Source organism: Lutra lutra, chromosome 2 (assembly GCF_902655055.1).
Source record: "Lutra lutra chromosome 2, mLutLut1.2, whole genome shotgun sequence".
Taxonomy (NCBI): Eukaryota; Metazoa; Chordata; class Mammalia; order Carnivora; family Mustelidae; genus Lutra; species Lutra lutra.
This window is the reverse complement of record NC_062279.1, coordinates 55551954-55564470: the sequence shown is the minus strand read 5'-3', so window position 1 is coordinate 55564470 and position 12517 is coordinate 55551954. Positions and strand designations below refer to the sequence as shown.

The 12517-nt window shown below is 36.8% G+C and overlaps 1 protein-coding gene and 1 long non-coding RNA gene across 2 annotated transcripts in view; both read right to left on the bottom strand.

Moving 5' to 3' along the window:
• The window catches only part of XKR6 (XK related 6), a 296537-nt gene that overhangs the window by 198639 nt on the left and 85381 nt on the right, over nt 1-12517 (bottom strand). The window lies entirely within an intron of this gene.
• LOC125092939 (uncharacterized) lies at nt 3306-12517 on the bottom strand. The gene is made up of 4 exons (XR_007125108.1): nt 11451-12517; nt 10092-10204; nt 9608-9666; nt 3306-8123 (listed from the first exon to the last, which is right to left on the bottom strand). It is a non-coding gene; the product is annotated as an uncharacterized LOC125092939 (long non-coding RNA).

The following is a 12517-nucleotide window of genomic DNA, read 5'->3' as shown; positions in this document are numbered from 1 at the left end:
GGATGAAAACTGGGCGGGAAGAGGCAAGAGTTAACGTACATGGCTCAGGCCTAGTCCCCTCAGTCATTAAAAACATGCAGATAAAGCCACAGTACCGGTAGCCTCGCCCAGTGAGTGTTGCACTTTTGAGGGTTTCTACCTTGTTCCAGTGCGACTTCCCTGCTTTCCCCCTTTTCTGACTCTTGCTCTGAATTTCAAACCTTTCAGGCGGTCATCAGCTTCACTACCTGAAGGGGCCAGAGGACCTGAAGGGCAGGAGACTAGTGATGGAAAGGGGAGAGGAAAGACTTTTACACTCTTTTCCTTCACTCGGACCAAATTTATCTTTTTTTTTTTTTAATCAGAATTTAAGTCTTACATAATAGTGAGTACAAGACGGAATTCTAGGTCAGCTGCTGCTGGCATCCCCCCGCCCCCCGCAAGGATATGGCAGCTATGGAATGAACCTTACTTCTTAAACAGGTAAAAATCCAGAAGTTATTATGTAAAGAAAGGGAGAAACTACGGTTTGCTAGTGACTTCTTAGAAAGATGTTACATAAAAAGCAAGCAAACCAGAATTGCTTATGCTGGTAGATGTGAAAAGCAAGGCCTCCAACACCTGCTTGACTTCCTAAAATCATCAAGATGCTCCAGTACTCAGACATTGTGCCACTCAGCCCCCACACGGGAAGTATGCTGAATCAGACCCAACAAGAACAGCCGGAGGCATAGACAGAGCGATCCATGAACCACACATTCGCCTTCACTTGGCCTGGTAGTTAAGGATAATTCCTCATTTCTGATAGTGGAAAACTCTTATATCAATTTTAATATTTTAGTATTTTTTCAGAAGATCCCACACACGGGGCTTTTAAAATTGCATAACTCATTCTGTGATGCGGTTTTCTTAGGTCAAGAGCGGTCCTGGAAAGGTCACTGACAGCCACTCAGGAGCTAAAGAAAATCCTAATTCCTAATGGAAAAGTTCTGAGGTATGATTTGACTAAAAATGTAACTTGGTTTGGAGCAAGACTGAAATATCGGTGAGAGAGAGAAACTAAATTTCCTTAACTGTCACCAAAGATCCACGGTAAGTAAGTTGTGTTTTTTCTTCCAAATACATAATGGCAAATCTATAATTTTTGGTCATGTCATATTTTAGGTGAAATGATTTCAATCAGAATGTATCTATTTGTAATCTTTTCTCTGCTGCATAATTGAGAATGTTCAAAATATTTAACCCAAAATTTTCATGCAAAGTGATGCCCTCCAGAACTGAGAAATTTACAAGTCCTTGCTTAGTTTCCCACAGGCGGGAAAGGATGTGAAGCACATGGCAAATGAAGTCCAAAATATCCTTCAAACTAATTTCATTTTATTTAGTAATTTCATTCTTGCTTTTAAGTTCCAGTGAATACAGAAAGCAGGCGTCTGCCTCACTAATCTTGGCCTTGGGTTTAATAATTCAACGTTGGTGGATGGAACTGGAGGGTATTATGCTGAGCGAAATAAATCAATCAGAGAAAGAGAACTATCATATGATCTCCCTGATATGAGGAAGTTGAGAGGCAAAGTGGGGGGTTTGGTGGTAGGGAAGGAAAAAATGAAACAGGATGGGATCGGGAGGGAGACAAACTACAAGAGACTCTTAATCTCAAAAAACAAACTGAGGGTTGCCGGAGAGAGGGGGGTAGGGAGAGGGTGATTGGGTTATGGACTTTGGGAAAGGTATGTGCTATGGTGAGTGCTATGAAGTGTGTAAACCTTGAGATTCACAGACCTGTACCCCTGGGGCTAATAATACATTATATGTTAATAAAAAATTAAAAATTAAAAAAATAATTCAATGTTGGGTCTCCTAAGAAAAATTCTCTAAGGAAAACACTTAATGGTAAACTTCCCCTAATGAACAATTTGGTAAGAAATTTGCAATACCCCCAACATAAAGGGAGGTACTTTGGAATACTAGAAACCATGACTAGAGACCATGGACTTCCTCTGAACTTGCCTACAAGCACCCATTTTAGGAAGGATACCAACCTTCATCTTTAGAAGCCAAAGGAAGAAATCTCAGTATCTTTCTTGAAAACTTATTCCTTGATTTTATATATATATATATGAACACTGGAGCTCAATACTGGAGCACTTCCTACAATAGCTAGTTAAGTGGATGAGATATAAAAACATAGTCCAGTCACACAAGACAATGGTATATAGTCAATGTTAAACTTGTTACTGGAGATAAGCTGAAATAAAACAAGTTACAACCATTGCATTGTTTCTGGTCCTTTAACATTTTGCAGGTTGAAAAAATTATCTGCAAAGTAGTATAAATGATTTCCTTAGAGTTTGTGTTGTAGTGGATCCTTGCATTATTTGAGGTTTCAGTTTATCTTCACATAAAACTATTGAATATCTGTACGAGAGATTTCCAGAATGAGTTCTTGGTCAACTGTTGGTTGAAACAGGATGATACTAGCTGTCCTTTTAACTACTGCTTTTTTTTTTTTTTAATTAATTTCAACACCCAGTGTGGGGCTTGAACTCATGGCCCTAAGATCAAGAGTCACATGCTCTACCAACTGAGACAGCCAGGCACCCCTTCAATGCTACCTTAATTAGGCATTTTAAGACAGTAAGTCCCACTATACAGCAATGCTGAAGTAATTATCTAAACTCGCCAAACTGTTCTTTGGCACATTAATCAGTATCCTGTGAACTATGCATTGCAGGATAAACAACTGGGACCTTAGTACATTAATCCTGCACATTCCAAGAACCAGCAGCACACAGCCTTTTGATTTCACAAGTCGATAAATTTTTAAAAAATATCTTGAGAACTAATTTGACATGGCAAGCTTTTTATTTTACCAAGGGTAAGCAGTAGAGGGAATGACATAAACGTTTAAAAGGACAGTTTTTTTAAACTGAGAAAAAAAAAAAACAAACCTGTGAAGTCCCTAGCCTGTCCTTGTTTTTCTTTTTTCTAATTTGCCTCTGCTTGGCACCCAGCTTCTATGGTCATTCAGGAACTGTGGGGAAAGACTTCTAGTAGCAAGCTTCCTTGATCTTGAATTCAGGTGCACAGAGAACAGCTCACACACGCCCCCACCCCATCACTACTGATGCCAGATGGGTGTCTCTCTCTTCTCTTCAAATGACACAGCCCACCCCTATCCCATTCCCCCAGACTCACTACCACTGTTACCTTTAATAGCAAAAGGTTGCAAACCACTAATTCAGACCCTCATTTACAGATCCTTTTGTTCATTTCTTCTCCTTTAACTTGACCGTATTTAATAAAAGTTAATTACTAAAAGCTCCTTCAGGGTACAAAGCTACTTTATTTGGACAAAGTTTGCTACATACACAGAAAAGCTCAATATGCATTTCCAGCCAGCCCAATCCCAAGCACGTGGTAATTACAGCCAAAGCTTCAGAAACTTACTGAGACACAGATCCCGTTCACAGTAGTTTTACATGTGGAAAACAAACAAGTATTCTAAGAATACTTGCACATTACATGAAAAGTAAAAATATTATATACTTAAAAATTTTACTCAAAAAATACTTTCAAACTATTAGGTTTTAAATACTGAGACCACTTAAGTTTAATATTTATTAGAGCAAGAATCAGAAAATTATTACACACAGTATATACCCTTTTACAGAAAACATATTTGCACGTTTCTGAAAACTACTTGTAAAAATTTTACTTGTAAAGTTTTTTTGAGTAATATCACATTTTGTACATCACAGTAATATGATAATGCTTTTAAGGGGTACTTTTTTTTTTTTTTTAAGTAAGAGAAACCAGGATAGTCAATGTGGGTTCATGGTTAACCTGAAATTCGGCCTATTTTTTGACAAATCTTGTTTTCAACATCCAATGGACATGATAACTTTCTCTGCACATGATCTGCTTTGACTAGAGTCCAGTGGAAGGCACAAGGATCTCTTTAACTACCCCATTATTATGACCCCAGCAACCAGCAAGCTTACAGAGAGGTCAGTTGTGGTTCTCCCTGTGCCTAAGGCACCATGAAGTCTATTCCTGGCCTCAAGAGAATCAGGTGGTGCAGAGAAAGAGGGGACTGCCCTACCCAGCAGAGGGCCCAGCACAGGGCAGAGATACAAAGGAGACTACCACTAACATCGCAGCTAAAAGACTGTATTTTAAATACAGTGCTGTGAATCTATATAGGCAGACCTTACACAGCCCAGATCCCCAAGTCTAGATCTGTTTTATTTCTACATCAGTACATGCAGGCAGGGAGATGGAAATGAAAGGACACATGTGGACTCTTACAGTAAGGCAACTGCCAACCTCCCATCATAGCCAGAATGAAAAAGGACAATGGGAAGGAAGAAGACTGAAATGGTGTGGTTTCAATGCTACCTTGACCTAACCAAGGGGCAAAAACTGGGCCATATTTAGAAGAGCTGAAAAGGAAATGTAACACAATTACCTGGAAGGGATAAGTGGAACTGATTTAACAGGATGTTGGAATCCTGTATGCTCCATGTTTTCCTCACATTTAAGCCAACGGTGCCCAAAAAGATGGACAGAGAACAAGTATCAGGGCACAGATAGCTAAGGCTCCTTTCTCAGGGGATATGAAGGGCACATGGGAGACAGATGTTGTAAAAGCCCCAAACACTGTATTCCAAGAGGAAATTTATAAACACCTTGAAGTCCAAAATACATGATGTTTAACTTTCAGTCAAGTGCAATGACCCAGGTTCCCTCCAACAGTGTGAGTAGTCAAGAGCAGACTGTTCTGACAGAAATGTTCTTAGAGGCCAGGGTGTGTTTTCTTATATTAAAGATACATTTTATGAGGTGGTTTTCTCTATATATAGGTCCAGTTTGTAACACAGTCAAATTGTTTCATGTACAAAAGCAACACAGTCTAAGATGTTTCCAGAGTGTGCTGGGTTGTCAATCTGATGATGCTCTTCCATCTCTTTACTCAGTCCCCAAATTAGTTTCTTCAGATTTCTTGATTTTTCAAGGATGATCTTCTCAGCGAAGCTGTATTTTGCAGGAAGAGTCCCAATGAACAACATAACAAGCAGGGGATCTGAGATTCCAAAATGAAGATTAGAGCCACTCAAATAGAATTTTCTGTTAAAACACATTTCTAATAAGATAAATTAAATATATCCATTCTGTGTCAAAATATGAATGGAAGACAGTTTTGTCTAATCTTATAAATGGCTTAATAAGGTTCAGAAACAATCATACATTCAGGAACTTGAAAGAAGTTAAGAATGAATTATCTGGGAATCTCAACACTTTTCCTGAAAATGTGTTATAAATTTCAGAGTCACAAAAGTAACAGAATCCCACCCAGTTATTATGTTAATTTGAAGTACACATTTTACACCATTAACGTGACATCCTAATACATGGGGAGAAAGTCACACTTGGGTAGAAAACCTTTAAAATAATTAGAGATCTTAAAAGAAATATGCTCATTTTAAAGACAAAACATTAATATTCAACTTCCTATGGAATAAATGCCCCTATACCAGAAGGAAGCAGGTACTAGCTCGGAAGCTATGCCACACCTTCGTGCCTCAGGCTCTATTTTTACCATTGTACTTGTGGGGCAGCTCTTTGTGGACCATGTTGACTCCATTATATTACAAAGCTCTGGACTTGTGACTTCGGTTCAATGTGTAAGGCAGTGAGTGTCCTTCAAGCGTCAAATGCTCCCTTCAAAGGTGACAGAGAACCCCTGACTGAGAGTGACAATAAAGTGAGAGCAAGGTCAGAAGAAAAATGAAGATGATCTTTTAGATCAGGGCTTCCTGACCTCTTCCTGACCTGACAATCAAGAGCAGTCCCTCTACCCTCAGAAATTGCAGTCTTGTTGGTGCAAGCATCCATAGTTACCTTCGGATTTTCAAAAGGGTTAAAAAGTACCAAAATACAAAGAACCACTAGGTTCTAGGGTAACTTTCTCTGTGGTTCCCTACGTACTTTCTGTACCCAAATTTACGAAGATCTGTGTTCCTCCCCAGGGGTAAACAGAGTTAGATTTCTAAACTTTCACAATGATGTGCCAGACTGTGGCGCACAGTGACCCAAAAAGGTAAACATTTTCCCACTAAAATTCTGTTACAGTACAGCTAAGGACAACAGGTTTTACCTAGAAGTTTCTAGAAAGCAACCATCAAATACTGATTATATTCAGGCCATCAATTCTCTATTATGCTCCGTATTCTACATTACTTTCTAAAGTTATACAATAGGACAAAAGATCCATTTTTTATTATATTTTCTCTAAGACTGAAGATACTTATCTTGAATTATGTTCATCTTTGAACTGCATACCCATTTATAACCCACTAAAATAAAAATCAAACTCATTGTTAGGAAGTACATTAGTATTTCCCCAGATAACCTGTCACTAGCCTTAAAATACTACCACTTGCTAGTGTGAACTGCTCAACTGAATATCAGAATGCCTGCTCTCCCAGGATTTCATATACTGTCTCCTCATCTCCAGGAACTTCACTTCCTTCCCTCAATACACTTAGGTCAGCTGTGTGAGAGTTTATTCCCGACTCCCACCACCGTTTTTTTATTCTTGAGCTCTTACATTTTTCCCTTTCTTGGGTCTCTTTCCTTTGTACTCGAAGTGCTCAGAATCTAAAAAGGTTTTTAAAATATTCATTCCAGTAGAGACCAAGTTTTTTCCTGCCTGTCTAATTCCTTCTGGGTATATCAAATGCCGGGGCCTAGTCAATACTGTGGCTGGAATTGGCTAAGAGGAAACACCTCTATTGACAAAAGTATCACAGAAGGAGAGTATTTTAAAAGCTAGTTGTAATGGGAAAGTAGCAAATAGGCAACACACATTTAAATTAAAATGTAACTTGATTTTTAAAAATCTAATGTTTTCATTGTGCCATCTATTATATATATATATATCAGTCAAATCCTCTTAAAGAAAAGCAAAGGGGTGGAGGGTGCTACAGTGTATCTTATTTAGCTTCTAGAAGCCTTCTAATAGAAACATTATGAAAACTGTGATCATACACAAACTTCCACATTTTTGGATAATCTACCAATGATAAAACTTGTTACCACTCAGTCTCTATAGCTTCGTGAATTTTCTTCAGCCTTTCCCTATGATCCTTTTTCAAGCTGTTTTAAACACATTTTTAAAAAGCAAGCCTTCCCTCGTTTTGGTCAAAGGCATAGGGAGGCTGTTCTATTTGCCTATGAAAATAACTGCCCCATGATATTCTTCAGATCTCTTCATCTGAGCAGTCAACCACAGACTCACCCAAGGACTGACTCTCCTGTCAAATAACAAGTTCTCCAGCTATCCTCTGGGCAAGCATACGCTAGTTCACATTCTGGGTCTACATGAAAGTGAGCCTATGGTTTTAAAACAGTGTGTTCAGGTACTTGGAATAGAGCTTTCAAATTTTTAAGGGGAAGTATTCCTTCTTAGAGATTCAAGTTTTGTTTTTTCTCCTTTCCATTTATACTGTCTATCTCTTAGCCATCTTACTTTCCACTAATTCATGCACCCAACAACAGCAAGAGAAGGAGGAGGTGAACCGGAAAAGCCTTTCTCCTCTCCATTAGCACTTCTGTCCTACATAATAATATCCAATTCGGAAATCAGCAGCATCTGGTTACAATTGTATTTGGGTATAACAGACTATTCCGAGGTCATTTCCAGGCTGAAATTCTGTAATTACTACCTCTAGGACTGTCACTTGATCTCTTCCTGATCAATAATTACCTCTGATCTAAGTAAGCTACATGGCAAGGTAGATAGAAAGGAAAAGGAGCTGACCAAATCAGCATGGGAGGATTACCTAAACTGCCTGGGAAAACATGGGGTCCATAAAAACCCCCAAATATTCAAAATGTAACTGTCTCCAGGGAATGACACTAATACTAGAAGATGAGAATCTGGACATGCATGTCAACTTAGAAACACAAAATTATAATACCTATTCTTTTTTATATTCTTTTTTATTAAATCTACTGATTCACCTAGTAAGTCGTAATATACACAAAACAATAATTTCCAGAGTTCCTAAATATTTCCAACATATTCAACTTAGGGATCCAAGATTCTGAACATGCCATCACCAAAAAAAATTGCAAACCTAAAAAACAAAAAGGAAAAAAAATTAAACAATGTCAAAAGGAAAAAACTTTTTAGAAAAGGTCAATATTTACTTTTATAATTTTCAAAACAACATTTTTAAGCTAATGTTTCTTTCTCATCTTACAGTTATAAGCTCTTAAGTCTAACATTAAAGTTTTGCTTAGAAACAAGGCAGTTTACTTACTAAAAAATATTAAACTATACTCATACATATCACCTATTTAATATTTACTGGCTCTAAATATCTTCACATTTACAATTTCAGGCTTTAAAGTGGCATTAGTTCTAGATTTTCTTTCTAAAAGCTATCATTATGGTGACAGACATTCAGATATATAAATAAAATTAATGACTTCACTCTTATATGACACATGCCTTCAGAAACCACATTTTTAGCCAATTAATAGTGGTTAAAGTCTTTGTACTTCTATCCCATTAACTTTCAGCACATGAAATAGAAAAGATGACCTTCAAAGTTCTTCTAACCTCAAAAAGGGTCAATTTAGATAGGCTTTATTTGAAAAAAAAAAATTATTTGGGTAAACATAAGAAAGGAAAATTTTAAAAAATAAAAATCAATACCTGTTTCTCATTAAATCATTAATACACAAAAGTAAACTATATGAACAATTCTTCTACCATAGGCTTAAAAATGATGCTTTCTAGATTAGCCTATTTAATTTTTCCATAGAAAAGCAAGAGTTCAAAGTTCACATATCAGAAGAATAAAACAACACATCAGCAGATATGGGAAACAAAGAAATGATCTGTTGTGTACTATTTCTCTTTAGGACAAAGCCAGACTGATTTATTTAAATATAAACTGAGATCACAGATATAAAATCATTACACTCCAGTCAACCTAGTGCCTGGATCTACATGGCATGTGAATAAGTCTATCATCACAGAAAGCCATGTACACAAACAAAAATACATTTTAAAAATTTAAGTCATTCTTGACATTGGAGAAAATACTATTTGTAGAGAAATAAGGGAATGCAGAACTAGAGCAACAACTGGGCCCCTGGAAGAAAACAGGAAAATAAGTGTGACTTTTAAAAAATATTCTGTAGAATCTGCCCTCTGTCTCATCCTCTGGGTGGGATGACAATTTCATTTTCTTGGCATGCCATCAATTAAACAAATGTGTAATTTAGGCTAAATATAAGTAAATTGTGATACTATTTTTGCTATGAACACTGTTACATGTAGTATAAGAAAGATCAAATAACCACTTACTCTGAGAAGATGGCTTAGTATAAAACCTGAACTTGAGCAAAGAACCTATTGGACTTCTATTCCCAGAGGGAATTAAGCCTAGTAACTGCCTTTCTAAGCCCTGTTATATCATTATTTTAACAGGACATGGTCCACTGGAATAAACTTAATAAACAGCAGCATGCTCCTAAAGAAAGTTTTACTGTAATAAAGACAAACAGTGCTCTTCTCCTCAATTGTAAAACAGATTTTGAACTAAGTTACCTGCGATAATTAAAGCAGAGTTAACGGACACTACTAACATTCTTCATAGAACTTTACATCTTAAAAAGAAAAACAAGCATCCATAAGACATAAAAATTTTTTATGACAGCAAAAGCACAGAACCCTTACTTTCTAGTCTGAAAAGTATTCAGTCCCTTTTAAGAGCAAACCCTATTCGTTTTCAAAGGAAGTCAATTATTTCAATCTGCAAATTCCTAATGGCTTAGGTGTTTCCACATAAATATTCTGTCACTAGTTAAACATCTCACTAAGAAGTTTAAACAACTCTAAAAGGCTTAATTAGTATGTGGATTTACACAACTCTTTACATTTGAACCAGTTTAGTTAGACTATATCAGCATGTTTTTTAATACTTTTTGTTCACAAGTTAAGATTTTTTTTTTCTTAAAGAGGAAGGAATGGGATAAGAGAACAGACATGGAAAAACATGAAGGCCTCTCTTTCTCTTAGGTTTTGCCATTACCATTCTGTTTGAAGTGGTTTCAGGACGAGGCGATCGCACACCTTCTAGTCAGAAATCAGATGGCCTCAAAACAACCTCATCTCAGTCTTAGGCCTCATGTCTTTCGCTTAGAGCTAAAAATAAAAATACATGTGAATGAACAAATGATCATGGAATGAAATCTCTAACATGACACTAAAATATATAAAATATCAGAAGCCATTTTTACCACAGAAAAATGAAAGGTACACATTTCCATCCAGAGCATCACAATCCTAATTAGAATGAAAGGCTGCTCTTAGCCCACCCGCCGCCGGGAGCAATAGTGACAATGATAATTTAATACCAAGGTGGTTCTACAGAGCCACACTAGGATTTTATCCATCTCCTGAGGTTCTGAAATGTTTTTTTGATGACGTTAAATATAAAAATATTATTAATGAAGCTAATGACACTAGACAGCAACTTAGCTCTCTTTATGCAAATAAACGAAGGCAAGCAAAGGAAGTGTCACTCTGAACCAGAACAACGGGTTGGCCCTAGAAATATGTTTCTAGAAACTCCGAATTCTAACAGCCATGCTGGTAGTACATGAAAAGTAACTTGTTTCTACAATCAAAATGAGGCATTCACTCATTCTACAAGTATTGAATGTTTCTAAGCGCTGGAAGCCAAATGCTGAAGAGAAGAACCGGGTTCTGGACCTCAACAAGTGGGAGACTCGTTTTCTATTTGTCTCAAGTCGGGGCTATCATGTTAAGGAGACAGAAAATAAGGATTGCTATGTTTCCATGAGAGGGAGGAGGGCAGTATATATTATATAACAAGAGAATGAGACTGCAGGATTTAAACAAAATCCACTGAGAAGCCTAAATCTTACGCTGCAAATGACGTCCAGCCATTATTTGGTCTCTGTAGTGTGAAGCTTATATTTCCAAAATCCTCATTAATCCTGAAAATTAATTCTCCTCCATTTGGAGAGCACTGGTAGTTTCAATCCCAAATATAAATGTCTCACACTATTTCGCAAGGTTAAATCAGCCAAGCACCTTCAAAAATCACTTAATGTAAGAGTCCTTCATTCAACTGAAGCCGTAATTTAAAATTCAGAAGTTCTGCTGCCAAAGTTACACTCAAGAATCGGCCCTAACTATAGTGTATGAAGACAAATAGCTTATGAGATTTTTTTTACACCATTCATATACTTCCATTATATAAAATTACTAAATTATCACTAGAGTCTATACCAACAACATTACCGTTTAATGCTTTGTCTTTCTTTGCTGGTTCTATGTATACCAATGAAAGGCTTTAATTTTGTGGGAACACAGTACATTACCAAAAAACATCAAAATGAATCAATTTAAGCTCGATGTTCACCTTAAATTGTCAGTAGTAAACACATTTCCTGAGATCGCTTATCTTCTGTAATTTTTCATGTGAAGTCCAATTACGTTTAATATCTAGACAAATGTAACAGAATTAAATGGTCTGACTCTGAAGTTTGTAGCTTTTAGAGCCATTCTTCAAAGTAATAACTTGTAATTTACACTTAAATATTTAGAATAAAGAAGAAAAGAATTGTTTTGAGTTTTACCTTGGTTTAAGGTTATGGTTTGCATCCAGTGAAACTACTTTGAAATCAATAAGCTTTTGGAATTTCATTTCCCACTGAGGCTCATAAAATGATTCCAATAGTTTTACATTCTGGTATACTCAAATTTTAATCAAGGAAAACTGGGCACTGTTCTTACTGACAGGCAGTCACTCCTCTTCCTGTACTGTATGTATCATAGGTCCCTGCTTCTTTCAGTGTCAATAAATTTCAGAGAAAACATAACTAATTGATGTACTTTTTCTACATGGTGCCTCGAACATCGGCTTATCTGTAAATCCCAAATGTGTCCCGCAGCAACACAAAGAACCTATCCTTTAGTCCACAGCTCCTCTCAACTCATGCTTGCTCCCATTCTTTGGCAAAAACGAAAAGTAACAAGAGAGTTCATCTGCCTCTCCAAAACTTGGATCTTTCCTTTAGTAACTTTTATCTCCATTCCTTTTTGCTTCAATCATAGTCTGTTTTGTTTTACAAGTTTCAGTCCTATCACTTCCCTGAACCAATGGACCCAGGTGGGAGAAATGCAACAACAAACACCATGCCACTCTCCTTTTCACAACCCCGTCGCTACTCCCACTCTGATCAAGGACTTTAATGATAAAGTAATGAGATTTAATACTCAGAAGACATGTTCTATAGCTTACTAAGAAAAGTACCCTTATACTCAGTCTTAATTTATACTAATCATAAAACTCCACTTGTCTCATCAGGAATGTCATAGTGGTCTCTCCTTTAATAAGATCAATGAATTCCAGTATGTTAGTTATAACTGTCAACAAATCACAGAACCGAATTTCTATAAAAATGTCTATTATTTTAAGAATATCCA